The sequence below is a fragment of the Carcharodon carcharias genome, chromosome 5 (assembly GCF_017639515.1).
Source record: "Carcharodon carcharias isolate sCarCar2 chromosome 5, sCarCar2.pri, whole genome shotgun sequence".
Classification (NCBI taxonomy): domain Eukaryota; kingdom Metazoa; phylum Chordata; class Chondrichthyes; order Lamniformes; family Lamnidae; genus Carcharodon; species Carcharodon carcharias.
This window is the reverse complement of record NC_054471.1, coordinates 191,796,136-191,808,565: the sequence shown is the minus strand read 5'-3', so window position 1 is coordinate 191,808,565 and position 12,430 is coordinate 191,796,136.

The following is a 12,430-nucleotide window of genomic DNA, read 5'->3' as shown; positions in this document are numbered from 1 at the left end:
TCAGTACCAGTCATGGAAGACCAGAAAATATCTTAATGCTGAAATAAATTTGGTGACAGTCTGGTCAAGGCAAAGGTCAATCTATGTTCCTACAACACAAATAGACTATTTAGCCCCTTGAGCACTTTTTTTTTGCCTTTCAATGAGATCATGGCTCATCTATGACTAAATCCCATATTGCTTAGGTAACTTTGGATGACCAAAATCTATCAATCCCAGCATTAATTGCCATTTGTGGAAGAGAGTTCCAAACTTCTAAAATCTAGAAATGCTAGAATCCATTATAAAGGATTTGATAACTGGGCACTTAGAAAATAATGGTAGGATTGGACAGAGCCAACATGGATTTATGAAAGGAAAATCTTGTTTAACAAACCTGTTGGAGCTTTTTGAGGATGTGACCAGCAGGTAAGATAAGGGGGAGCCAGTGGATATGATATATTTGGAATTTCAGAAGGCTTTTGATAAGGCCCCACACAAAGTTAGTAAGCAAAATTAGAGCACATGGGATTGGGGTAATATATTGGCATGGATTGAGGATTGGTTAATGGACAGAAAACAGAGTAGGGATAAACTGGTCATTTTCAGGTTGGCAGGCTGTTACTAGTGGTGTACCGCAAGGATCAGTACTTGAGGCCCCCAGCTATTCCCAATTTTATCAACGATTTGTATGTAGGAACCATATGGGATGCTTCTAAGTTTGCTGATGGCAGAACTTGGTGGGAACCTGAGTTGTGAGAAGGATGCAAGGAGGCTTCAAGGAGATTTAGATAGGCTGAGAGTGGACAAAAATGTGGCAGATGGTAATGTGTCAAAATGTTATCCACTTTGATAGGAAAAACAAATGCAGAGTATTTCTTAAATGGAAAGAGATTGGGAAGTGTTGATGTCCAAAGGGATTTGGGTGTTTTTGTTCATAAATCACAAAGTTAACATGCAGGTGGAACAAGCAATTAGGAAGGCAAATGGTATGTTAGCCTTTATTGCAAGGAGATTTGAGTACAGGAGTAAGGAAGTCTTGCTGCTGCACAGAGCCTTGGTGAGACCACACCTGGAGTATTTTGTGCAGTTTTAGTCTCCTTACCTAAAGAAGGTTATACTGGCCATTGAGGGAGTGCAACAAAGGGTAATCCCTGGGATGGTGGGATTGTCCTATGAGGAGAGATTGAAGAGACTGGGCCTGTAACCGGTAGAGTTTAGAAGAATGAGAGGTTATCTAATTCAAACAAACAAAATTCTTACAAAGCTTGACGGGGAGATGCAGGGAAGGACGTTTCCCCTGGTTGGGGATGTCTCAAACCAGAGGACACAGTCTCAGAATATGAGATAGGCCATTTAGAACTGAGATTAGGAGGAACCTCTTCAGAGGGTGGTGAATCTTTGGAATTCTCTACCCAAGAGGGCTGTGGAGACTCAGTCATTTAAGTATGTTCAATGCAGAGGTTGATGGATTTCTAGATACCAGTGACGTCAAGGGATGCAGGGATAGTGCGGGAAGATGGTGCTGAAGTAGAAGATCACCCATGGTCTTTATAAATGGCAGAGCAGGCTAGAGGGGTTGAATGGCCTCCTCCTGTTCCAATGTTCGACCACTCTGTGTAGATGTGTTTTCTAATTTTACTTCTGAAAGATCTGGCTCTAATTTTCAGACCACACCCTACAGTCCTAGACTCGCCAAATAGTGAGAATAGTTTCTATCTACCCCATCTATTCCCCTTAATATCTTGAAAACTTTGGTCAAATTGCCCCTTAACCTTCTAAATTATGGGAGTGCAATCTTGGTTGTTTAATCCCTCTCAGGAATTTAACCTTTTGGTATTATTCTGGTAAATTTATGTTGCACTCCTTCCAAGGCTAACATGTGACATGCTCACAGTACTCCAGGTGTGGTATAACCAGGGCATTGATTAGCTGAAGCATGTCTTCTACCCCCTTGTATTCTAGCCTCATAGACGTTTACAGCACAGGAGGAGGCCATTCAGCCCATCATGTCTGCACCGGTCAACAAAGATCTGACTAATCCCTTTTTCCAGCACTTGGCCCACAGCCCTGGAAGCTATGGCAACACAAATGAATATCTAAATGCTTCTTAAATGTTGAGAGTTTCTGACTCAACCACCCTTTCAGGCAGTGAGCTCCAGACTCCCATTGCCCTACAGGTGAAAGAATTTTTCCTCAACTCCCTGCTTAGCCTTATACCTCTTACCTTAAACCTATGCCACCTGGTTGGCTATTGATCCCTCTACTAATGGAAAAAGTGCCTTCCTATCCACCCTATCTATTCCTCTCATAATCTATACACTCTATCAGGTCCCCTTCTCAACCTTCACTGATCCAAGGAAAACAACCCAGCCTATCCAATCTTTCTTCACAGCTCAGATCCTCCAGCTCAGGCACCATCCTGGTAAATCTCCAGTGCAATCACATCCTTCCTATAATGCGGATTCCAGAACTGCACGCAGTACTCCAGTTGTGGCCTAATCAGCATTTATACAGTTCCAGCATAACCTCCCTGCTCTTGTATCCTATGCCTTGGCTAATAAAGGCAAGTATGCCATAAGCTTTAACCATCTTGTGTACATGCCCTGCTACCCTCAGAGATCTGGATATGCACACCAAGGTCCCTCTGATCTTCAGTATTTTCCAGGGTCCTACCATTCATCGTGTAATCCCTTGCCTTGTTAGCCCTCCACAGGTGCATTACCTCACACTTTTCCAGATTGAATTTAATTTGCTACTGCTCTACCTACCTGACCAGTCCAGAGATATCCTCCTACAGTTTACGGCTATCCTTCTCACTATTTACAACTCTACCAATTTTTGTGTCATCTGCGAACATTTTGATCATACCCCCTACATTTTAGTCCAAATCATTTACACCACAAACACCAAGAGCCCCAGCACCGAGTCCTGCGGAGCACCACTGAAAGCAGATTTCCAATCACAGAAACATCCCTCTATCATCACCCTCTGTTTCCTGCTGCTCAGCCAATTTTGGATCCAACATGCCACTTTGCCTTGGATCCCATGGGCTCTTACTTTCTTGCCCAGTTTGCCATGATGGACCTTCTCAAAAGCCTTGCTAAATTCCATGTAGACCACATCAAATGCATTATCCTCATCAACACTCCTGGTTACCTCAGCAAAAAATTCAATCAAATTTGTCAAACATGACCTTCCCTTAACAAATCCATGCTGACTATCCCTGATTAATCTGTCTCTCTCCAAGTGCAGATATATTCTGTCCGTCAGAATTCTTTCTCGTAACTTCCTCACCACCGAGGTTAGACTGACTGGCCTATAATTTCCTGGTCTATTCCTTTTTTAATAATGGGACAACGTTAGCAGTCCTCTGGTACCTCACCTGTGGCCAGAGAGGATTTGATAATTACTGCCAGAGCTGCTGATATCTCTTCCCTTGCCTCCCTCAACAGCCTGGCATACATCTCATCTGGGCCTAAGGATCTACCCACTTTTAAAGCCGCTAAAACCTCCCCTCCGTGTTAATTTCCTCTAATATTTCCCAGCCCTCCACCCTGATGTCTATACCTGTGTCGTCCTTTTCCATTGTGAAGATCAATGCAAAGTATTCATTGAGGACTGTACCCATGTCTCCTGGGTCCAAACACAGATTATCTCTATGGTCCCTAATTGGCCATACTCTTTCCCTAGTTATTCTCTTGCTCTTTATATATTAAAAAAAATCCTTTTGGGTTTTCCTTTATTCTACCCACCAATGCTTTCTCATGCATTCCCATAACTTCACTAATTTCCTTTTTAAGTTTTCCCCCCTGCACTTTTTATACTCCTGTAGGGACTCTGCCATATTGAGCCCTTGGTATCTGCCATAAGCTTATCTTTTTTAATTCTAACCTTTATGTCCCCAAACATCCAGTGTTCTCCAGACTTGGTCCCCCCGCCTTGTCTTTATGGTAACATATTTGCCCTGTACTCTTGCTATTTCTTCCTTGAATGCCTCCACTGCTCTGACACAGTTTTATCTCCAAGCAGCTGCTCCCAGTCCACTTGGGCCAAATCCTATCCCACCTTAGTAAAATTAGCCTTTCCCCAGTTTATAACTTTTATTCCAGGCCCAACCTTATCTTTTTCCATAACTATGCTAAATCTAACCGACTTATGGTCACTATCTCCAAAATGCTCCCCCTACTGAAACGCCTTCCACCTGCCCGGGCTCATTTCCGAATATTAAATCTAGAACAGTCCCCTCCCTTGTTGGGCTTTCTACGTACTGGCTAAAATATTTATCCTGGATGCAACTTAAGAATTTGGTTCCCTCCCTACCTTGCACACTAAAACTATCCCAGTTAATATTTGTGTAGTTAAAATCCCCTACGAATACTGTCTTATTATTCTTACACTCCTCTGAAATTTGAATACATATTTGATCCTCTATCTCTCCCTGACTGTTTGGGGGCCTATAGTACACACCCAGTAGCGTGTTTGCCTCTTTTGTGTTTTTTACTTCTACTCACATGGCCTCATTTGATGATCCTTCCAAAGATGTCATCCCTCTTCACTGCTATAATTGATTCCTTGGTCAATATTGAGAGAGCCCCCTCTTCTATCCCCCTTTCTATCTTGCCTGAGTACCCCATAACCAGGAATGTTGAGCTGCCAATCCTGTCCTTTTAGCCAAGTCTTGGTTGTAGCTATGATATCATACTCCCACATGTCTATCTGTGCCCTCAGCTCATCTGCTTTATTCCTCAGGCTCCTTGCATTAAAATATATTCCATTTAGTCTTGCTAAACTCACTTTTTTCTTATCTAGCCTATGGTTCCTCTGCCTTCTAGACTCTCATATTAGTATTTTAGCTTCTAATTCCATCTCAGCTTCTCCTCTCTGAACTACTTTTCAGAATCCCATCCCCCTGCCAATTTAGTTTAAATCCACCCCAACAGCATTGGCAAACCTCCTCGTGAGGATGTTGGTCTTTTTACTGTTCAGATGTAACCCATCCAACATGTACAGGTCCCACCTCCCCGAGAAACGGTCCCAATGCCCCTGGAATCTAAAGCCTTCCCTCCTGTACCATCTCTCCAGCCACGCATTCATTTATTCTATCTTTCTGTTCCTATACTCACTACTGCGTGGAACCGTAGTTTATATCTAGTCCTCTAGATGTAAAGTCCTCTAGCTGTTTTGATTATTTTCCGTACCTATTCATGACATTTTAATAACCTATTAAATCGATAGATCTCTAGAGACTAATGACATCCAGGGAAATGGAGATAGCGTGGGAAAGTGATGTTGAGGTAGATGATCAGCCATAACCTAATTGAATGGTGGAGCAGGCTTGATGGACTGAATGGCCGACTCTTGTTCCTTTGTTCCTATATACCTGGACCCCAGCCTCTTTGGACTTCCAAAGAGTTTTGAGCTTTTCACCATTTGAAAGTATTGCATTCTATTCTTTTTAGGTTTAAAGTGAATGACCTCTTCACCTACATTGAAAATGTGTGTGGAATGAATTGATAAGTGTGCTATAAGATTGCAATTATCTTTTTTGGGCATGGGATGCCCACCTTACTCTTCTTGTTGCTCCAATAGACGGGAAAGCACCATGCCTTTATGATACACTAGAAATTTAATGCAAGAGGTAAATTTATACACAAGTAAAGTAAACCCAGTAAAGTAGCTACAGAGAAGTTAAAATTCATCATAGCTGTCTGGATTGTGGCTCAGTTAATAACACTCTTGCCTCAAAAGATTGTGGGCTCGATTTAGCACAGGACTTGAGCACAGCAGTGATCGATGGATATTTTTGTGAATGGAAAGCAGTTTCCAGTCGTGTTCCATAGGGCTCAGTGTTGGGTCCCTTCCTGGTGTATATATTAATGATTTGAACTTAAATGTGGGAGGCATGGTTGGGAAATTTGCAGATGACACAAAAATTGGCCATGTAGTTGATTGTGAAAGAGATAGCTGTTGACTCTAGAATTATATCAATGGTTCGGTTGAGTAGGTGGAAAAGTGGCAAATAGAATTCAATCCAGAGAAGTGCGAGGTAATACATCTGGGGAGGGCAAACCAAGCTCAGAAATACACAATAAATGGGAAGATATTGAGAGAGGTAGAAGAAGTGAGAGACCTTAGAGTGCATGCCCACAGGCCCTGAAGTGGCAAGACAGATGGATAAGGCGATAAAGAAAGTATATGGAATGCTATCCTTTATTGGGGAAGGTACAGAATACAAAAGCAAGGATGTAATGCTGGGATTGTATAAAATGCTGGTTAGGCCACAGCTGGAATTTTGTGTACAGTTCTGGTCATCACATTATAGGAAGGACATTATTGCTCTGGAGAGTACAGAAGAGATTTACAAGAATGTTGCCAGGGCTTGAAATTTGCAGCTATGAGGAAAGATTGGGTAGGTTAGAGTTGTTTTCCTTAGAATGGAGAAAGCTGAGGGGTGACCTAATTGAGTGCAAAGTTATGAGGGGCCAAGATAGAGTAGGCAGGAAAGACTTGTTCCCCTGAGTGGAGGGGTCAGTTACTGGGGGCACGGATCTAAGGTGATTGGTAGGAGGATTAGAATGGACATGAGGAAAAACCTTTGCACCCAGTGGGTGATGGGTGTCTGGAATTTGCTGTCTGGTTTGGTCATGGAGGCAGAAACCTTAAATCTTTTAAAAGGTAATTGGATCTGCACCTGAAGTACTTTAACCTGCAAGGCTATGGACCAATGCTGAAGATGGGATTAGAATGGACGGCTAGTTATTTTATTTTTTTCGGCTGGCGCAGACATGGTAGGCTGAATGGCTTCTTTGGTTCTAACAATTGAGGCTGAGACTTGTCACGACTCACTGGGGACAGTGTGCTGTAATATCAAGCCCCACTGTTCCTCGAGCTGCAACAAATGTGAAAAAGTTTGATCGAATCATCAGATTGCCCCAATTCTATCTAACTGTTTAATTTAGGTTAACAGAATACAAGCACCAGGTTTGTAAGTAAATAATTGTTTATTGAACAAACTGCCATTAACTAGTGACAAAAGAAAGAAATATGAATTCTAATTTCTAACTCTATAACTTAAACTCTCCCCCTTCTAAAATCCCATACAAGACACATAAGACTCTCAAAAATGTGGATTTTAAGGGTGGGGTTAAATAGTTCAATAGCACCAATCCTGGAGTACAGGATTCAATGGATTGCTTTTGATCAAAGTCTTCCAAATTCCTTTCAGTTCTTGATGACACAAGGTGGTCTTCCAGTACTTAGTCCACTGGTTGAGCACTTGCCTTTCATTGTTTCTAATGGTGATTTTTCCCTTTGCCTCTTGACAGGGATTTTCAGAGAGTGCAAGTTATAGGGATATGAGGAATAAAAACAGCTTGCTATTACTGTGGAATTACTGGAATCTTCCATACACAGTAGAAGAGGTTTTAGGTTTTGTCCTTTCAGGCTAGGAGCTATTCTGCTGCCCTGCTCATCACACAAAACTTTGGTCATCTGGTCAGGAGCCAATTAAAATGCTGTTGTCAGGTAGTTCCCTTGGTGCAGGGCTCCTTTCCGGCATCATCCTATCTTTCATGGCACACTCTGTTCCAGGACTGCAATATTGTATATATCTCTCATCCTGTTCTAGTGGGCATGTCTTTCAACCTACAGCCATTGTAATTCTAATCTATAGTCCAACAGAAAATAAAAGATGTGCTCTTTACAACAGTCCAACAGAAATAAAAAGGTATGTTCCTTACAGACTCTGCTGTAATACTGAGGAATTGCTGGACTGTCAGCGGTGCTGTTTTTTTCATGAGATATTAAAGTGAGGTCCTCCAGTGGACATAAAAGATCACATGGCACTACTTGAAGAAGAGAGACGGAGTCATCCCCAGTGTTCTGGCTAATATTTATCCCTCAATAAACATTACAAAAGCAAAATATCTGCTCAATAGTTTGCGGTCTGTATCTTGGATTCATGCAGTATGTGTCCTTCAGCTCCGTGGAGTTCCACTTTGCTGGCATGATGTAAATGGTTTGACTAAACGAACAATATTATGCAAAGTCAAAATATCTAGTCTTGGCTGCTTTTTAAAAATTGATTTATGGGACGTGGGCATCACTGGCTAGGCCAGCATTTATTGCCCATCCCTAATTGCCCTTGAGAAGGTGGTGGCAAGCTGCCTTTTTATACTGCTGCAGTCTATATGGTGTAGGTACATCTATGGCACTGTTTGGCAGGGAGTTCCAGGATTTTGTCCCAGTGACAGTAAAGGAACGACAATATATTTCCAAGTCAGGATGGTGAGTGGCTTGGAGGGGTGCTCCCATGTGCCTGCTGCCCTTGTCCTTCTAGGTGGTAGTGGTTGTGGGTTTGGAAGGTGCTCTCTAAGGAAGTTTGGTGAATTCCTGCAGTGCATCTTGTAGATGGTACACACTGCTGCTACTGTGCATTGGTGGTGGAGGGAATGAATGTTTGTGGATGGGGTGCCTTGTAGATGGCGGACAGGCTTTGGAAGTCAGGATGTGAGTTACTCACCACAGGATTCCTAATCTCCTGTTCTTGTAGCCACAGTATTTATATGGCTCATCCAATTCAGTGTCTGGTCAATGGTAACCCCCAGCATGTTGGTAGTTGGGATTTGCAATGGCAATGCCATTGAATGTCAAGGGGTGATGGTTGGATTCTCTCTTGTTGGAGATGGTCATTGCCTGGCACTTGTGCGGTGTGAATGTTACTTGCCGCTTGTCAGCCCAAACCTGGATATTACCCAGGCCTTACTGCATTTGGACATGGACTACTTCAGTATCTGAGGAGTTGCATATGGTGCTGAACATTGTGCAATCACCAGCAAACATCCCCCTTCTGACCTTATGATGGAAGGAAGGTCATTGATGAAGCAGTTGAAGATGGTTGGGCCTAGGACACTATCCTGAGGAACTCCTACAATTAAAATATTTATTATCAAAATAAAAGATTTCAAGTATATGCATAAGATTACAATTACTACTTTAATAATTTCAAACATTCCTAATAAACCTGATTCCCAGTTACAATCCCTTTAAGGCAACTGTCCAAAATAGATTTTCAATTTAAAACAAACTTAGCAAGTTAACAAAATATCCTGGACAGTGGCCTTCCAAATAGCTTTTCCTCAACTTCAGCTTCATTAGATAGCAGAATTGTGCACAAATGCTGGAGGCTTCATTAAGGCTATTTCACCTACTCCTATTAGATCTTACATGGCCTTCTAAGACATAGCCTTTCATTCTCCTTTAAATATGTTTCTCTCTTTTTAATATGTAAATTCTATTCATATGTCTTTGAAACTATATCTTTCATGTTGTCACTATATATTGTCAGTAACTTTGGGAAATAAGCACATTCCTTAGCCTTGCTTATCTGGCAAGTTGTAAATAGGCTGAGATCCTTTTGCAATCCAACTATCTGTTCATTTATCTAAAAATGCAAATTCCCTTCACACCTCACATGCTAAGCCAACGTCCATGTTACACATTAGCATCTCAAGCACCTAGCTTCTTCTGAAGATTTAAACTTTCAGTCTACTTGACTCCAAATGTAATTAAATTGCACACAGACAGACTCAACTATACTTAGCCCTATAAACCCACTTCACAATAAACCAGAAAAATATTATGGCAATTATACTTGTATGTATCACAAAAAATGATTGTCATAAATCAACAAGCCATCAAATATCACCAGACCAATTTCTGTGCTACTAACTCCAGTTTGAATTGCAAATATGTTTTATCTGGACAGTGTTAAATTTTTCTTCGTCCTTTTAATGAAAAAGTCATGGTTTCTGCTTTTAAAAGTTCAAGGCCCTGGCTACTTACAAATTGGATGAAAGCATGTACTGCACAAATGTTAACATAATGCAGGACAGAGCATGTGTCGGACACAGGTGGATTCACTGAAGTTTGCATATGAAGATATTCTTTGTTTTTGGAGTAGATCAAAAATTACCTCTCCAAGCATGGTCAAACGTGCAAGTTTCAGGATTGCTTACAGCTTCATTCTGATGAAGGATATATGCCCAAAATGGAACAGCATCTCATTTAAATAAAAACAAAAAAACTGCGGATGCCGGAAATCCAAAACAAAAACAGAATTACCTGGAAAAGCTCAGCAGGTCCGGCAGCATCGGCGGAGAAGAAAAGAGTTGACTTTTCGAGTCCTCATGACCCTTGAGTTCTGTTGAAGTGTCATGAGGACTCGAAACGTCAACTCTTTTCTTCTCCGCCGATGCTGCCGGACCTGCTGAGTTTTTCCAGGTAATTCTGTTTTTTTTTCTCATTTAAATATACTGAGTGATCTGCTGTGTATTTATATTAATATTTTGTTAACATTAAAGTATGCTTTTTTCATCATCTCGTCTACCAGAAGATCAAGATTTTAGCTGGTTCACTACAGGAATTATTTTAATGTAGTTGCTTCTGTTTCAAAGTCTACTGAGAATATTTTATGTTTCCCTTTGCCTTCATAGGACTTGTGTATCTACAATAGGTAGTACAATAAACTTGGACCAAATATCAAAATTTTAACCATTTCAACTAGGAATAAGAGAAATGAATTATTCAGCACTTATTATCTTTAATTATTTTGGCATGGAACCATAATTCCTTTACTCATTGCTGATTCAAGTATGTTTCAATTATCTTTACAATGTTGCTCAACAGAAATATTCAGAAGAAGCAAGTCATTTCAATCGATATTTTCTATTGAACCATTCCCCAAATACCAAATATTCACTGGAAAGGACCATAAGCAATTCCAATGTCCCAGGTGCACTTCCACAATGCCTAAGCAGTCTTGACTGGATCTGAGGAGATGTTCTTGAACCCCCAACATATTCAGATACGTCTTCCAAAATGAAAGTTCTTCCTTTATAGAATCGTACTACCATGGAATGGTTACATTCGGCCTGCCCTGGTACATGCTGGCTTTCTGCAAGAGCAACCTTTGCCCTTTTCCTGTAGCCATAGAACTGTAGAAAGGTTACAACTTGGAATGAGGCCATTCAGCCCGTTCATGCCTCCGCTGGCCAGAGAAATAGAAACTAGCTACTATTTTTAATCCCACTTTCCAGGTAGCTTTCAAATGAGTTGAGCATTTCAACCTCAGCCACCAATTTAGATAGTGAATTCCAGACACCCACCACCCTCTGGTGCATAAGTGTTTCCTCATGTCCCCTCTAATCCATCTACCAATCACCTTAAATCTATCCCTCTTGGTAATTGACCCCTCAGGTAGGGGAAATGTGTGTGTCCTGCTGACCCTATTTAGACCCCACCTAATTTTGTACACCTCAATTAGGCCATGCCTTAGCCTCCTCTGTTCTAGGGAAAACAACCCTAGCCTATCTAGTCTTTCCTCATAGCTACAGCCTGGAACCAGCCCTGGCAACATTCTTATAAATCTCTGCAGCCTCTCCAGAGCAATTATGTCTTTTCTGTAATGTGATGACTAGAACTGTGCACAAAATTCCAGTTGTGGCTTAAACCAGCATGTTGTACAGTTCCAGCATTAAATCCCTGCTTTTGTAGTCAATACCTCATCCAATAAAGGAAAGCATTCCATATGATTTCTCTACCGCCTTATCCACCTCAAACTTAAGGAAAAAGCAGACAACTCTGCAAAGATCAGTGGTAGGACAGTTAATTGGGCAGAATATAAAGAATGGCAGAGAATGACAGAAGGTTAATCAGGAGAAAGAAATTAGATTATGATAGGAAGCTAGCTAGAAACGTAAAAATGGGCAGCAAGAGTTTTTACAGGTATTTAAAAAGGAAAAGAATAAATAAAGTGAGGGTTGATCTTCTGAGTGACAGTGGGGAGTTAATAATAGTTAATAAGGAAATAGCGGAAGAAATTAACAAATATTTTGTTACTGTGTTCACTGTAGAGGATACAAAAAATGTTCCAGTAATAACTGCAAATCAGGAGGTGAACGGGAGAAAGGAACTTGGTGAAAGTGAAATCATTAGGGAAACAGTACTGAGCCAATTGATGGAGCTGAGGGCTGGCAAGTCTCCTGGTCCCGATGGACTATATCCTAGGGCCTTAAAAAAGGTGGCTAATGAGGTAGTCGATGCGCTGGTGTTAATTTTCCAAAATTCGCTAGGTTCCATCAGATTGGAAAGTAGCAAATATGACCCCCCTATTCAAGAAGGGAAGAGGCAGAAAGCAGGAAACTATAGGCCAGTTAGCTTGAAGTCTGTCATGGAGATGTTATTCGAATCGATCATTAAGGTGCTGGACACTTAGAAGAGCTCAAGGCAATTGGGAAGAGTCAGCTTGGTTTTGTGAAAAGAAAATTTATTGGAGTTTTTTGAAGGAGTAGTATGTCTAGTAGATAAAGGGGACCCTGTAGGCGTACTGTACTTTCATTTGATAAGGTGCCACATCAAAGTTTATGAAAGAAAATAAAAGCGCATGGTG